This window comes from Apium graveolens, chromosome 2 (assembly GCF_009905375.1).
Source record: "Apium graveolens cultivar Ventura chromosome 2, ASM990537v1, whole genome shotgun sequence".
Classification (NCBI taxonomy): Eukaryota; Viridiplantae; Streptophyta; class Magnoliopsida; order Apiales; family Apiaceae; genus Apium; species Apium graveolens.
Genome location: NC_133648.1, coordinates 318806981 through 318824211, shown reverse-complemented (window position 1 = coordinate 318824211; position 17231 = coordinate 318806981). Strand labels below are relative to the sequence as shown.

The 17231-nt window shown below is 33.5% G+C and overlaps 1 long non-coding RNA gene across 1 annotated transcript; it reads right to left on the bottom strand.

Moving 5' to 3' along the window:
* Nucleotides 1-13593: 13593 nt before the first annotated feature.
* Nucleotides 13594-16882, bottom strand: LOC141706439 (uncharacterized). Its single transcript, XR_012568825.1, has 3 exons — nucleotides 16582-16882; nucleotides 15677-15720; nucleotides 13594-13814 (listed from the first exon to the last, which is right to left on the bottom strand). It is a non-coding gene; the product is annotated as an uncharacterized LOC141706439 (long non-coding RNA).
* Between the last annotated feature and the right edge of the window lie 349 nt (nucleotides 16883-17231).

The window sequence follows — 17231 nt, the reverse complement described above, 5'->3', positions numbered from 1 at the left end:
CTTAGATGTTGTAAAAAATTATCAGTCATGTTGACTACTAGTGGATATGCAAATAGGAGGGCTAATTATAAATATTTCATACCTTGTAATTTTGTATAAGTGAAGAAGTATCAACGGATATTGAAGACCTTCAACGGATAAGAAACAAAGCTTCAACGGATGTCACTAATGCTTCAACGGATAATATCCATCAACGGATAAGTGCTTCAACGGATAAAGACTTCAACTGATAATGTATCAACGGATAAAACTTCAACGGATAAAGCCTCAACGGATAAGGCATCAACGGATGAAAGCTTCAACGGATGCTTAGTTCATTAGCAGTTGATAGTGACCATTCAGAAGCTGACAGAGGCACATGGGTTGACAGAGACAAACTGGAATGTGGAAGCCTCTAGGAGGAATCAAGAAAATACAGCATTTCCATTCTGATGCAAACAAGGAAGTATTCAAAGATCTACAGCCAAGCCTAAATTGCATTTGATAGAGAAATGAAGAAGAAACATGTGAAGAATCTTTTTAATTGTATTTTACAGTTTTGTCTTCACTTGTAAACTTGGTGATATATAAAACAAGTAGCAGCTAGTAATTAGATATGAATTTTCCAGAGCTGTTTAGAAAAATCCAGAGAGAAAATCATCTAGTTTGTACTAGGAAGCAGCTGTGATTTAATTCTTTGAATCACAGATTTTCTGAAATAACACATCTCTGGTGGAATAACAAATCCACCAGAAAAGTTTTTAAGTTCTTTGTGTTCTTTATATTTGTGTTTGAATATATATCTGTCTGTATTAGCTTCAAGCAATTCACACACTTGTTCTAAAAAACACTTAGCCTTAGAAACTACTCAAAACTTGAAAAAGTTTTGAGATTTACATTCAACCCCCCTTCTGTAAATCTCATTTTAGTCCACTGGGAATAAAAATTCTTAATAATAAATGAAAAACCATCCACATCCAACATAGGAATGGAAACAATATTCCTCACAATAGAGGGAACGTAATAACAATTATTCAAAATAATAGTCTTACCCGTAGGCATATGTAAACTAAATGATCCTACAGATATGGCCGCAACCCTTGATCCATTGCCCATACGTAGAATCACCTCATCTTTTTCAAGAGTCCTACTTCCCTTTAGTCCTTGCAACAAATTGCAAATATGAGAACCACAGGCGGTATCTAATACCCAAGTAGAAATTTGACCTAGTGACATATTAACTTCGATCATGAACATGCCTGAATCAGAAGCGGTAGTCTTACTACCCTTATTCTTCTTCAATTCTGCAAGGTAAACCTTGCAGTTCCTCTTCCAGTACCCCAACTTGTTACAGTGAAAACAAACAGCTAAATTAGGACCAGTCAACTTGTGAGCATCTAGTATGCTCCGGAGTGATAGTGCAGAAGACATGACGAATATAGTAAATCTGTAAATGATAAACACATAACAACACTTAGCAAATATTCAATTTCATTTCAAAATACTATATGAATCGGGTCTTTATTCATAAGTGTCTCCCACTAGTTTATCTAATTTATTCAACCCCCTAAGTGAAAATTAAGCATTCATAATGCTAGTGGGAATAGGGATCCTACATTCCATCACACAACCTCGGCTGTGGCACGAAATGTCATGTGATGTTCAATAGGCAGACAACTCTTGTCAATTACATCTTATGTTATTCCCTAATATAACTTTAGCCTCTTGAATAATTGAGTCACGGCTGTGGCATGACAAACTCAATATTCTAAGTCAAGTCTAACCCAATATTTCGTACAATTGAATCAGTCTCCAACGGCCCACGGCTGTGGCACGTAACGACCTTTAGATTCTAATTCAATGTACACCTCTCTATGTAATAGACAAGTATTTCTTATTTCGAAATCAAAGCCCTCGGCTGTAGCACGAAACGACAATAATTCAAAAATAAGAACTACTTTCTACCATGTTGGAAGGCTTTGACCGACACAAGCCCGCTGTGTCATTGGCCAATTACTACATGATATTATTTAATTTTAGAGGGATTATATTACGTTACAATCATAATCATATTATAAAGAGATTCTTCCTTTTAAATTAAATATTTCAAATCAATAATCGGTAATCAGATGATTCCCAGATCGGGTGGAGCATTGTCAAGATGCGTCACTTAATAACCCTTTCTTACAGATAGAAATCTGTTGTTGACAGAATCATCCTTTCTCTCAATATTGAAAATTCTTATTCAATTACGTGTTTCATAAACACAAGAATCTCATGATCGTATTCATAATATTTATATTAAGGTCATGAAATAATTTCACTATACTAGATTATCTAACAAACGCCTTATGTCAATTAAATAAACCTAAATCTATCATCGCATGGTAAAACTAGGCATATATCTCATATATAAAATTAAATATACAAGTAAATGTAAAGTGCAATAAAGTAAATGTGTTTGGTTATGGCCCCATCCTATGTGATCCTTATCAAGCCCATGATAAAGATCACGGTCAATCTAATATTGTGATGGAAATAAATACAACTACTTATTACATAAATCTTCTTCTTTGTTTAGACTTCTTGTATGCCTCGTCTTCTTCTTTGTATCACCTCCATTGGATAGCCTTCTTGAGTCTTCAATTACATTACATGATTGAAAGTAAAACTAATCTAATGAACTTACAAGAATAACTCGAGTTACATTCGAGATTTATGATTACAAAGATTGACGACATGCAAGTCGTATTTAAAACCAAAATCAAAACCATTACACTAAGGTCGAAAGGCCATAACCATCCACCATGCTCATACAACACATAAAAGCATGTTAAAACATATAATCTGTTCTTAACATATCATATTATCCATGATCTAATCATAAAAAGAAAATATGACAAAAATCTGAAAAATCAGAATCAAATCAGAAAAATAAGAATCATTGTTTACGGGCAGTAAACGATGTCAAACGCCTTACAGACGAGTCGTTGATAGATTTAGCTATCAGTTTTGTTCAGACGCTCGTTTACCTATGGAATAGGGTATTCGTTTGCGTAAATCGGATACCAGACCCAGATTTCAGCAAATCTGCAGCATCCAATTCAGAATCCGTATCTAATATGATTCTCATAATTAGAACAAACATAAATCATGTATATATCAGTATATATACAGATTACATAATCATCTTATGATTATACAACTCACATGAATATCATATATTCAAAACCATACATATATAAGCATATTATATCAACATCAAATCATGGCGAATCACGTACATGCTCATATATCGAAAACAGTTAAACACATAAACGAATTAAAAAGTTTTCGCAAGTAGCTCTGATGCCATTGAAGGGTTTTTAGCACATAAACGCAAAGAAAACGTAAATTTAAATCTTAAAAAAAGCCGAAACCCTCCGCAGGATCCATGCAAAAAATAATATTTAATTCGTAGTTCAGTATGTTTACCTTAAGAAGCTTTACATTAATGGAAAGATGGAGGTCTTTTATAGCGATCCAAGAACGATGAACGGAAATCCCTAGCAGCTGCTCCTCAAGTGTGAAGCACTCCACCGGTATCCACCAAGAAAATGATGTAATGAAGGAGGAGGAAGAGGTTGAGAGAATTAGTTGCCTCCCTCTTGTTCTACTTTAGAATTAAGGTTAATTATTTGGGTTGAGGCAAATAGGGTTTATAATAGAATATTTATAGGCAAAATTTTCAGCTGAAAATTTTCCATAAAATATTATTATTATTAACCCTTTAATTGATTATTCTTATTAACCAATTAACTAATAATTAAAACACCTTTAAATCATTAATCCCCTTTCTAAATACTTTACAAAAATAATTCTCTCACTTGATTTAATTTCCAAAATTAAATTCTTAATTAATAATATTAAGAATTAATTAAATCTCATTTAATCAATTATTAAATTTGCTAATTAATTATTTATTTATTTCACAAATAAATAATTACCAGCCATTATTAATTAATTCCTCCACCATTAAATCATTCTCTTTTATGGTATGTTCAATATTAAGCCGGTAGTAGAAATAAATAATAATAAAACTATTTTATCATTATTTATATAAATTCTCTAATTCATTAAATATGATTAATTAATTAATCATATTTATTCTACATCGTGAGGGATACTTCTCAGCATATCGCGACTATCCGGATAATACGAATTCACTGTTTAGAATACCAAGAACCTATTCAGTGAGTAGTTACCGTACAATTAATTCCTTCTATCCTGCAATGTCAGGATTAAATACAAGGCATGGAACTTGTGTCAAGCCTATCTTATTTAATCACTTGCTTTCCCATTCACTATGCTTAGTTCTATTTAATGTAAATTAGAAACTCCTTTCTAATTTCATTCACTCTGGCCAGAGATTCTTGAACTAACATAAGTGGATCAGCATTGAACATTCTCTTCCTACACTGAAAGGGGTAGATCCTTTATTGATCATACACTATCTTCGTGTACAAATTCCTATACCCAGTAGAGCCCTTATAATTGTCCCTTGAGACTAAGAACTAAACCAAAGCATAGTTCAGTGTACACAAGATGACTATGATGACCTCAAGTCTAAGGATACTTGTACAATTATCACTATGTGAACTAGGGATGACAAATTAATCCGATCCGACGGATATCCGATCCGAAACCCGAAATTTTGGATATACCGAACCCGAATTTTTGGATTTGGATTTGGATATGGATTTCAACTATACCGAACCGATACCCGATCCAAAATCCGAAATCCGATCCAAACCCGATTAAAACCCGACACATTTATTATAGATTATATGTAATATTTTCGATGTAATGCATATAATTTACATAGTTTTCTTGTATTATTTGAGTAATAGTAGATTATTATCAAGATTGTCAATACTTATTTAGTGAATTATAACTTTTTATTTCAAAATCAACTTTTATTATGTAAGATGTACTTTGTGTATATTTATAAAAATAATAATTTGTGTTGAAATATTAAATATTATGTTTTAAATATATTTTAGATATTACTCACCATGTCAACCCGTGCAATATAATGTGTTTAACTACCTACTAGTTAATGTATTTTAATTTTAGCTATCATATAAATGTGGTTAATAGTGTTTGTATGTATAAATAATATTAAATTCGACTACATTATTCGTAATTTTGGATACCCGAAAAATACACGATCCAATCCGAAACCCGACGGATTTGGATTTGGATAACCCGAAAATATTTGGATTTGGATTTTACTATACCCGATCCGAACCCGACCCGTTGCCATCCCTAATGTGAACAACTGCTGACACGTAAGTGAACTCCATCAGTTGTTCAGCTGTGTGAGTCATGTTCAGTGAACTTATTCTATAATAAGCACCTACATACTAGGTATAGTGTCACCACACAAATGTCTATGAGAACAAATATCCTTCATAATGAAGCAAGCATAGTATGTACCGATCTTTGCGGATTACTAATTACCAGTTAGTAATCCTACGACCAGGAACTATTTAAGTTTAGAGTTATCATCTTTTAGGTCTCATTATTATGATCTCATCACAATCCATAAAAAGCTTTACTCTAAACTGTGGTATATCTTATTTAAACACTTAAATAGATAAAGCCCGCAATAAAACCAAAACAAGTCTATTATTAATATCAATGAAATCAAAACAAATTACATTAAAGTTATTCCTAAATGATCATACATGATTGGACTTAGGACACATTTCTTTCATATATAATGTTTGATACTCAATGCATTTGTAGGTTGCTGCTACTGCTTCCCCTACTTCACAGTCGACCCCCCTATCCGCCCCCCTGTTGTTCAGTCTGATTTTGTTCAGTCTGAGGTACTACTCTTTAGTTTTAGAACTTTACTTTTTTTTTACTATTGTGTGTCTTATACATATTCGAGTAGTCTAACTCTTTAGTTTTAGAGGTGTATATAATGTTTGATACTCAATGCATTTGTAGGTTGCTGCTACCGCTCCCCCTGTTTCACAGTCGACCCCCCTATCCGCCCCCCTGTTGTTCAGTCTGATTTTGTTCAGTCTTAGGTACTACTATTTAGTTTTAGAACTTTATTTTTTTTTACTATTGTGTGTCTTATACATATTCGAGTATGTTATTCGAGTAGTCTAACTCTTTAGTTTTAGAGGTGTATATAATGTTTGATACTCAATGCATTTGTAGGTTGCTGCTACTGCTCCCCCTGCTCCACAGTCGACCCCCCTATCCGCCCCCTTGTTGTTCAGTCTGAGGTACTACTCTTTAGTTTTAGAACTTTACTTTTTTTTTACTATTGTGTGTCTTATACATATTCGAGTATGTTATTCGAGTAGTCTAACTCTTTAGTTTTAGAGGTGTATGTAATGTTTGATACTCAATGCATTTGTAGGTTGCTGTTACTGCTACCCCTGTTACTCCTACTACCGAGCGCACTTTTGGGAGTTCTCCTGTTACTCCTGCTACTGAGTTGACTCCACTTGCAGGTGGCATGGTGCAATTCGGTAGTCGTAGTGGTGTTATTCCTGATAGTTTGAGGATGATTCTTGATGTACGTATATTGAATTATTCCATTTTTTATGTTTGATTCTTGAAGTACGTATTTTGATGCATTTCTATATGCTTAGTTTTTTTTGTCATGAATATGTGTTTGATTTGATGCTCTTGAAATGTATTTGCAGATGGACACTGATGAAGACAAGTTGAAGGATAAACTGAGGCGGGGTGGTCCGGGGCGGCGTGCTGATATGACGAGGCCATTGAAAAATAGGAAGATTTTTTTGGCTATACAAGCACTGGTGGGGTAACAAAAATGATTTTATTTGGAGAGATCATAGAGGCACTACTGAGCTTACTTGGGATTATATCCAAACCTTAAAGTCGGAATGTGATTTAGACAGCAATATCGTGGATGCCTATATAGAGTTGTTGAAGGTTAGTAAGTCCATCTCGGGTCTGGAGCCCACGGCTAAGAAGTTCTTCTTTAACTTCAGCTTTTTCGTGCAACTGCTATTAAAAGATTATTACAAGAACTTGAAGGTAAAACAAAAAGTACTTTTTAGTTCATGCGTTACTAAGTTAATGATAATTGATAACTCTTTGATTTTGTAGTTCATTTGATCTTTTATAATTGTTTCAATGTCTGCATAGTTTATATGATTCATATGCAGTCCAATGCATTGGGCCATCATTATTGGATTGTGACTTTGCTTTCTACCCTTGCTGCAATGATGCTCACTGGTTTTTGTTCATTCTGGACATTAAACAACAGAAGCTCCTTTTAATTGATCCTCTAGCTGAATGGGGGGATAGTCTTAAGAGTATTTACTCTCGATATATATATGCCATGGTATTTTATGTTCTTCGTAATTACTTTACTAGTCAATTTACATACACTTGCCATTGTTGGTTACTAATTATATGAAACCAAACCTTTCTAGGAGTGCATAGTGCCAGCTATGTTGCATTACTTGGATCCTTCCAGATTTGATGGACATAAGTTGAAGGTTCATTTTGTACAAAAATGACCGATGCGGTCCAATACCCATGATTGTGGCGTGTACGTGTGCAAGTACATGGATGCTATACTTAATGGCATATCGTTGAGAGATGCTGTTTGGGAGCCTGTATTGGGTATTTGGACATTCCGGTATCGCATAGCTTGGGAGCTTTCAAAAGGGCTCGCTAGACGGATAAGTGACTATGGGATCCAGCTGAGGAACAGGGGACTATAGTTTATATTTTGGATTTGTTTCAGTGTTTTCTTTGTTATTGATTATGATTGTTTTTATTGGATTGATGTTGCGTTTAGATTTGATGTTGATTGGTTGAGTTTAATTTAGATCATGATTGTGTTTGCTTTGATTGGTTGTTGGTTGGGTGATTTAGATTTAGTTGAATAGGTTGGTAAGTTATAAAAATAAACGGAACCATGCCGTTTTTTTCTTAAACTATGTAAATCACCCGCAATGTTGATTGGTTGTTGGTTGGTTGATTTAGATTTAGTTGAAACAGGTTGGTAAGTTATAAAAATAAACGGAACCATGCCGTTTTTTTCTTAAACTATGTAAATCACCCGCAATGTTGATTGGTTGTTGGTTGGTTGATTTAGATTTAGTTGAAACAGGTTGGTAAGTTATAAAAATAAACGGAACTATGCCATTTTTTTCTTAAACTATGTAAATCACCCGCAATGTTGATGTTAGCAGCTTGCCAGAAAACTGGTCACAGACCTCAGCATTGAATCATTGCGGGAGATATCATATTTTACACATTTTACAGTTTAGTCACCCCGCAATGAATCATTGCTGCAGTGACCATACCCCGCAATGAGGCATTGCACTAGGTCCTGTTGACTATTTTAAGGTCTAGTTGACTTTGTTATTAAATCAATTTTTTCAAATTTTACCACTAATACTGCATTTTGTAGTTATTTTAAGAGTTTTGGTGTTGAAGAATATTAAAAAATATTAATATTACTAAAAACCCAGTTTTGTTAATAAAAAGGGACAGTGAGTTTTGGGTGAAACAGAGATCCCAACAATGACTCATTGCTGCAGTAAGTACCTCCAGCAATGTCTCATTGCTAGGTACTCCGTCACTAGTTCGCATTGACTATTTTAATGTCTAGTTGACTTTGTTGATTAAATCACTTTTTTCAAATTTTTACATTAATACTGCATATTTTAAATATTTTAAGAGTTTTGGTGTTGAAAAATATTTTAAAAATATTAATATTACTAATCTCACTTTTGTTAACAAAAAGAGGCAGTGAGTTTTGGGTGGAGCAGAGTACCCCGCAATGAGTCATTGCTGCAGTGTGACCTCGAGCAATGTCTCATTGATGGGTGCTCTGTCACTATTCTCTTACAATATTTTAAGTTGGATAATAAGAGTTTTGGTGTTGAAAATATTTTAAACAATATTAATATTACTAAACTTGGTTTTGTTAAAAAATAACATTAATATGCAACATTATGTGTAAATTTAAATAACGTTAATATTATGTAACTTAAATAAAAAAGTTAAAAGAACTAATGTACTACTTGTCAACAATTGTTAGGTTAAAACCTAAAAATTTCTTCGATCATGCTCCTCCCTTAGGGGACAGTTTCTTGCATCATGTTCTCCTCCGATCGCCCCATAATAATTGCACTTGCGAGGCTTGATCTTGATCTTTGAAGTTGCCGTCTCAATTCCACTTTTATATCTTTTTGTTTTTTTCCTTCCTTTAGTTTTCGACGTTGGAGGATCGAATATTGGATCATGTTGGTAGTCCTCTTGAGTTTTCGCCTCATGGGTTCTTTCTCTACGCTCTTCATCCGCAAAAGCATCTTTCAAGTATCTCTTCTCTCTATCAATCACACCCATTAAGTATTTATACCGTGAAACAGAACAACTACCGGAAGCAGCTAAATCTTGAAAAGATTTGCACAATACACCATACCTTAATGGTTGTGACGTACCATCATTACCAATACTGGGAGGAGCATATGGAAGAGGCCCCGCAATTTTGTTGCCGTTCATTGTCCACCTACCCATGATAAGACTTTCCGGTATCTTGATTTTTTGTTTTTTGTCAAGATAACGGATTATGTGTTTGCAAATCATCCCGGAATGTTCAAACTTCTTACACGAGCATTCAATTTTTTCGTACATGAAAACTGTCACTCGATATTTTCTTCTGCAATTCTCCGGCAGGGTAGCCTTCTCAACCAAATACAATTTAGACATATAAGTTCCATTGTTTTTGACACTGTTCACAATGTAACATGTACTTTTCATAAGCTCCTTTTGAAACCGTTTGATAAGAAGAACTTCTTAGCCGATGTTGTTCATGTTACGTGATAGCTTCACTTTCACTCATGGTGACAACTTGTTCATGTTGTGTGGGCATTATCACATGACGATGTTTTGTTAATATCAAAGCCGCTTTCCTCCATTTTTTCTCCAATAATGGCAAGAGTTTAGCTCCTTCTTCTAGCGCCAATTATTTATAGTATAATAAAGTAGGAGATCGTTGTTAAAATAATGCCGTAATATGTGAAATCAAGTGCTGCCATGTTAGGCTCACAACTAGGTTCACGGGAGAACACAATAGGTGGTTTCCCGGAGGAATGAATTGAATCTATGAGATTAGTGTAAAATCAGCCAGGAAATCTTTAAAATGATGCCACACAAGAGTGTACGTGTTCTATAGTACAAGTAAAAAATGTTTAATGGCCAGAAGATCCCATAAACTACCAACACACCTCTATTTACATAAGATCAAGCCGAAAATAAGTTCTTAGATTATCTCATACTAGTGTGCTTGACTGTGTGGGCAAGAAGTTAAGTGAGCACGACCTTAAACTCAAGTTAGAGAATTATTGAAAAGAGAGAGAAATGAAGGAGCTCGAGGATAAAAACCCAAAAAAGGAAGTGTGCAGCGACTCCTCCACGAAGACGCCAGCGCACCCCACCCAGAAGGGAGGAACAACGAAGACGTATGGTCAATTAAGAAGGGGAGTGAAACCAAAGTACCCCTTAAAATATGGTTTTCTAAAAGCATGGCTTATAAAATTTAAAAAATGGGTAAAAATAATACATCTAGAATTATAGCATCAAAAAGAATAAAAATAATACACTTAGGATTATAACATGAATCATAAAAGGTGAAATCAAAAGGTGGTGGAACAAAAAAATAACTAAAATCAAAGTATCAAAAGAGTTTTCACTTATTAATAAAGGTTATTAAAGTCATGTTAATCCCGAATCTGATAAGAATATATCAATTTGCAACGTTTATCAGCTAAATTTAGTGTATTCGATGGGTTTCCTAGTTCTCGTAGGATTATAAATATTATATTGATCATTATCGCAATAATAAGTGATTTATCATGTAAATATGACATATATCATGATATATATTGGTATATATATATATGTTAAAACTGTAAATACATGCTTGAGAGACGTATCATTTCCAGAATGATTTTTTGGTTTAGTTTCTATGATGTGTTGGGAGCCCCATACCGGTAACCCCATCCGGGAGCCCAATCACCAAAAGCTCTCCTTAGAGGATGGAAAATAGAGGTTTCCATGAGCCTCTACATGAGCCTAAATCAAGCCCATGCAAAATTTTGATCACAACATTAAGCATATTAAGATATTTCTACTATGTCTGATATATGATATGAGAGAGGTTGAATCAACATCAGGCTGGTTACTTGAGAAGCTGAGTAATTATAATACATATAAGATTAGTGTTGAAATTGCAGAAGTTTTATGGTGATCTAGTTTGCTGGAAATAAGAGCGTCTAGGAAAATAAGCAAATTAAGACAGATACAATGATGTATTTATAGTCTATTTTTTTTATATTGGCACGAAGCAAGGAAGAAGCTTCCAATAATCAACATGTGGATGCTTAGTGTATAGAAGAGCTTCGTCTGTGAAATAATTTACAAGAAACGGGTTTATCAGCTATGGCGTATCAGCCACCGCAGTTTGTAGTAGAAGCTGATAGTCTATCAGCGATTGGATGCCGTCGCTGATATCTTCGCATAAAATCTGGTTGTCGTGATGAGTACTTTTACCGACCATAATTATAGCGACGACCATTAATGACCGTCGCCGTAACTAATCTGAATCAGCATTGATCCACGAGTTCACGTGGACGCGACTACATCCATGACACAGAACCGTCTCAAATGTTGAACAAAAAATTATTCAAAATTTGAAGGCATATATTTAATATATTATAATATAAAATATAATAAATTAAAATATTATTTTGAATAAAAATATTTATTATAAATTAAAAATTAATATTTTTAATACTTAGTTGTTGTTTCTACGACTACACGTGGTCTTATATATTATTCGTTGGCTAACAATAATGCGCTAAAATTCTTAATCAAAATTTATTTAAATAAATTTTGAACAAAAAGTTAGTTTAAATTCATAAGCATATATTAATATATTATAATTTAAAATAAAAAAATATTTATATTATTTAAAAATTAATATTTTCGTACACGCATTGTAGTTTCAGCGACTGCACGTGATCGCAGATATTATTCGGATACTATTCGGATAACAAAAATGCGCCAAATTTTTTAATCAAAACTTATTTAAATAAAATTTTGAACAAAAAATTATTCAAAATTTGAAGGCGTATATTTAAATATATTAAAATATAAAATATCATTTTAAATAAAAATAGTATTTAATATGATTAAAAAAAATGATATTTTCAATACCCATTTGTAGTTTCAAGGACTATAAGTGGTCACATATACTATTCCGTCGCTAAAAAATGTGAAAGAAATACTTAATTAAAGTTTATCTAAAATTTGAAGGCAAGAATACTATATATTATAATTTTAAAAAAATTATTTATTATAATTAAAAAGGAATTTCTTTGGTACCCCGTTGTAGTTTCTATGACTGCACGTGTTCGCAGATAGTATTCGGTCGCTAACAAAATTGCGCCAAAATTCTTTACAAAAAAATATTCAAATATATTTGCTTCTGCGATGGCATGCAGTTTCTAAAATCATTCAGTCGCTAAATTGGCTATTTTTCATCGCCTATTACTATGGTGATATTGCACTTTCAGCTACCAACCATGGTCAGTGAAAAAATCAGTAGCTAATAATAAAGTGCCAAATTTTCTAGCATTGTTTAGTGGAGATGATGTAATTACGACTGACCAGTGACTGGGATCTGTCGCTGATCTCATATTTAGTGACAAAATTATAGTCGTTGCAGATGTTGGTCGCTATAACAAAGTATTAGCTATCGAAGTTACGGTCATTGATACTTCTGGTCGCAGATATGTTCTTTTCTTGTAGTATAAGGATGATCCCCAGTTGGAATGAATTGGAGAGTTTGTTGCAGGAAAAAAACTTGAGATCTACCGGGGAAGATAAGTACATTAGAAGCGACTGCTTTATGAGTTCAGGAAGTTTTAAAGTGATTGGAGAACATCTTAGATCAATTTTGGGTCCACATACGATATCATCAATTTTGGTCATCACTTACATAACAAATGCAACGATTTTTGCCTAGTGTTGCATGGTGCCACGCTAAAATTGATATATTTTTTTTGTTGTATTGTAGTTGCTAAAAAATAATAGACAATTGTAACAGAAAATGAGTGTTATATTTTAAAAGCATAGCATCTGGCCATGCATGACATAGTGGGTAAGTCGTGGCATTTCCCTCCACTTGGTGATAGTTGATAGCACTCATTATTAGCTTTATGATATGTAAGGTTAACATTGAATTCGTGAAATCTTCATTAATAGTTGATTCTTAGGCCACTTTGGCTAAATTTCATCATATGACCTCTCTTAACTCGCTTATACCCATATCCAATTGCTCCGATTTTATGGGTATTATGTTTTCTACGAGAAATACGCGAGCTATAATTCCATACAAATATGGGGGTACATAATCACATTGGAAGCGTGTGAAGTTGAAAAAATCTATGATGCACACATTTTTTTAATAGTAACTGATCAACAATGGAGAATAATTTTAATCACTATATTTTACTATATAGTGTGTAACACCCCCAAATCCAAGGTCGTGAATTCGGGTTGTTACGATCACTTATTAATTAAATAATTCTCTTTTCACAATATTACTCGACCTTTTATTCAGACTCACACACACACAGGTTATATGCTTGGAAACATTATTAAATAAATCATTTCCACTTATCTACCTGACGGGGCTGGCGCACAAAAAGCCTACGGAACTCACGAGCGTTCCTTACCCGCCTAAGGACAACAGTCCTGGTCTGATCCATGCTGGTAGTCTGTTGTGATATGATATATAAAAGCAAGGGTGAGCATTAAAGCTCAGCAAGGTATATATCCCCATAATTAAGTATGTAAGGATAAATAAAACCAATAATTATACTTTGTATCTCCAAAGCGTTCTGAAAGTTTATATGCTTATCAAATTTATAAAATTCTCAAAATCAACTACAATAGTATATCCACTGAATACTTGTATTCATCTCCTTCTCAAAATCATTTTATACTCGTACTCATTTTATTTCAAAATCTCAAGATGTTACTCGAACCAAGATTCTCATATGGGTGTGATATATATTCGTTAACATCCCAATTTAAAACTAAGCCTTATCGGCAAATTTCTCAAATGGATTTGATATATAATCATCAACATCCTTATTTAAACTCAGTCTTATCGGCAGATTTCTCAAATGGATTTGATATATATTCATCAATATCCTTATTTAAAACTCAACCTTATCGGCTCTCTGTTGTATATTTCACAACAGTTTTTCCAAAATGGAAGAAAGGGACTATACTGGAATAAACCACGTATCGGTGATCAGCCGAATACGAAATTTTCTCTACTAGTAGAAGGAATACAAACCTAGCCGCCTTTGGGCTCATCAAGACACTACACGGTGGTTGCCCATTGCCGTGCAAGTCCGAAAGTCAATGGTCACATAGACCATATAACCGTACAATGCGCCACTCCGCGCTTGCATAATACGCCACTCCGCGCCTGGTCACTGCCCGATACCACTCCGTACCGGGCAGGCCACATTCCAGTCCCAAAACAGTTATATCTTTTGCTCAAAATCCTTTTTCGAAGGAATAGGTCGTTAAAAGTTGACCTGTAAATAAGATGTTTTATTCATCACTTTTAACTGAATTGATCTTTTGGAGTTGTCGGAGTTTTGAATTTAAAATCATTTTCAAATCCCTATCTGTAGTAGGGTGACACATATATTACTCACTTGTTCTTTATTGAACGAGGAAGCAAAACTCTTATGCTTCTAGACTAAGTTCCCTAAGGTTTTGATAGGTTTCAAATGATTAATCTCTTTCAAGAGTTTTGAATAATTTAGAAAGTACCCTTGGGAACTATGTCTATTTTTAAATAAGTTTTTAGAAGTCCAAAGATATTAAATATCTAAGGTCTCATAATAATCTAATAGGGATTCAATGAATTAATAAAATCTTATAAATAAAATATATCTGTATAAGGTTCAATGAATTGATGAAATCTTAAGTACAAAGTATTTCTAATTAAGGTTCAATGAATTAATAAAAAACCTTAAATACAAAATATTTCTGAATAAGGTCCAACGAATGGAGACACCTTAATCAAATAATCAAAACAGAATTTGGTATCCTATAATTGCTCTTTGAATAGTTAAATCTTTATTAAATAACGTGAAATGATTTATAAACTATTCAGTATATTTTTAAATACTTTCTTTATATTTAATAATCCCTTAAGTATCGCTTTATAAAATAATCAATCAAGTAAGGGTGTCCCTTAAATGAATAAACCAATATTTCTCGAAGTTTAAGTCAAAATCTTAATCGTTCGCTTGATATATATATTACGCGAACGTACTTTGTTTATCGAAATAGAAATCTTTCGCGTTCGGCTCTCTCCAGAATTAAATCATTATTAAAATATTTCCGACTCCCATTATCCTATATTATATTTGAAATACGTTTCAATTTCTCATACTCGTGTAAAACGAAATTTGTTTTCGTAAACAATCGCATAATTCGTATGCATTGATATCATAGACAAGCATATATATTTGAACTGTAAATCATGACATCAATATCACAACAGTATATATATATAGCATGGATAGTATGAGATAGGGTTTCGAAAACTTGCCTCGAGTAATCGAAGTGGTATGGTCTCTGGTGTTTGGTTGGGATCTATAAACAAGAACCAATGGTCTAAGTTAGTACGCGATTAACGTCTCGCTTTTATTAAGCAACTTTCGCAACTACTCAAGTATAACGAATCTCCGATCGTCATATTCTCAACACTTATATTCTCACTTTATAACATGGTCGAGTTTTGAAATCGATCGTTCGCTTTAGAAAGTCCATTTTGAGTTTTAAGCTCGAACGTGAGAAAACGCGCGTCAAAACTAGGTTTTTATGCGTTTCTCGCTTACGCTCTCTTTACCAAAATATTTTTATAAAATCGAAAAATTAATATTTTCTCAAAATTCTTTTTGGACATTCTTCTCTACTGTCATATCCATTTTTCATAATTTTTCCAGAATCTCGAAATTATTTTAAGTCCTTCAAAATCACCATGCAAGTGGACTTAAGTGCAGTTGGCTAATCGCAGAAATGTTTTACACTAAAACGACCATAACTCCTAAACCGTAAATCTCCTCATGATGATCTACACATGTATAGAAACTATAAAACAATCTCTATCTAGTCATGGCCAGTGGTTTTCAAATTTTAACAATTTTCATGGCCGAATGTCCTGCAGAAAACAGATCAAGTGCAAGAATGCCCAAACTCAATTTCTACTACTTGATCTTAACACAATCACTACCTATAACCATCATAAACACAAGTACTTCTCAAGATCCACCCACATGAACCTTATATGCTCTATATAGTACCACATACATGGATTACAACTCAACATCTCAAGTCTTTAGCAAGAACATAATCAATACAAACTCAAACAAACACAATCCTTTGGATCTTAAAACTACAACAAACATAACTCTTAAATTCAACCATAAATCCTTAAAAGGTTGAAAGTTATACCTTCTTGGATACTAGGAAGGTTAGTGCTAGGATGATTGAGGCTTGGTTTGCTTAGAAAACACTTAGAAGGGCTAGATCCTTAAGAAACAAAACAAAGAAACAAGTTAAAATTTCGGAGTTACCTTTCAGCACCTCATTCAAACATTTTTATAAAATTGAAAAAAAATAATTTGAGGCTGAAATTTGGTACGAAGCTTACCCATGATATAGAAAAGATATGGTAAAAATTTCATGATATTTGAATGCGTATATTTTGAGTTATGAATTTTTCTTTATCCCTTGCTCAGAAAATCCGAACTGCTGGAATGAAAAATGGGAGAGCTTTAAGTGAGGGAAAAGGGGTTGTTTTCTTTTGTGGCTAAAGTGTGGGAGTGTACAATAAATATATGGGATGTATGCAGCAGATTTGACAATAATTTGGAAAAGGTATGGGTTGGTTTGATTGTGTGGTGAAGTGAGAAAAGGGAGAAGTATGGCTTGTGTACTTGTTTGTCTCCCATCACTATTCAACACTATTCCACTAACTATTCTAGTTAGCTTCTAATCATCTAGTTACACTCCTAACTACTAGTTAGGACTTGGTTATGCATGGCCAACTTGCATGGGATTTAATTTCTCATTCGTTTATTTATCGTAAATGCAATCGTCGT